This window comes from Panthera pardus, unplaced genomic scaffold (assembly GCF_024362965.1).
Source record: "Panthera pardus isolate Hobbes unplaced genomic scaffold, ASM2436296v1 HiC_scaffold_13, whole genome shotgun sequence".
Classification (NCBI taxonomy): domain Eukaryota; kingdom Metazoa; phylum Chordata; class Mammalia; order Carnivora; family Felidae; genus Panthera; species Panthera pardus.
Window position 1 is genome coordinate 75589857 of NW_026526688.1, and position 1055 is coordinate 75590911.

Genomic DNA, 1055 nt, shown 5'->3' on the forward strand with positions numbered 1-1055 from the left:
AGTTAAAGCACCTGAAGAATAAAAAGTTGTAGAACTATAGCCTAAGAACCACCCATAAAGCCAAGACAAGACCTTGGGAGTTTCTTTCCTCAGAACATAAAGCCTAATATCATCAAAGACAACAAAATGCCAGACACTTTATAAATATTTGTTAAATGAATGAAAAAAAATGAATCATCAGAAAGACATAAAATAGAAAAAGGTCCAAACCTAAGGGTGCCTGGATGGCTCAGTCCGTTAAACATCCAACTTCAGCTCGGGTCATGATTTTGCACTTTGTGAGTTCGAGCCCTGTGTCCAGCTGTGTGCTGACAGCTTGGAGCCTGGAGCCTGCTTCGAGTTCTCTGTCATCCTCTCTCTCTGCCCCTCCCCAACTCATGCTCTGTCTCCCTCTCACTCTCTCAAAAATAAATAAACGTTAAAAAAAATTTTTTTTAATGTCCAAACCTAAACAAAAGTATTTGCAACAGGATTTTTAAATGGGGCTCTTCTTGTCTCCATGTTAGCTGAAAGCACAAAACCAGTACATATTACATTCCAAAGTAAGACCATTATTCTTTTAATGTTTATTTATTTTGAGAGAGATAAAGAGAGAGTGTGCATGCAAGTGAAGAAAGGCAGAGAGAGGGAGAGAGAATCCCAAGCAGGCTCCACACCATCAGCATGAAACCTGATGTGGGGCTCAATCTCATGAACCACGAGATCATGACCTGAGCCAAAATCAAAAGTCAGACACTTAACCGCCCTGAGCCACCCAGGTGCCCCAAGACCATTATTGTTTTTAAGAACTTGCAAAAAGGAGATGACTGAGAATCTCATAAAGATATGTACTGAATGATTCCATGGAATAACATAATGAGAGAGAACAGATTAGTGGTTTCCAGAGTAAGGATAAGAGAAGGGGGTGTGCTATAAAGGGGTAGCCTTGTGGTGACAGTACAGGTCTGTACTTGATTGTGGTGGTGGTTACATGGCAGTACACATGTGATAAAATTACATAAAGTTATACACACATACACACACACACAATTGAGTGCATACACAACACATGAAAT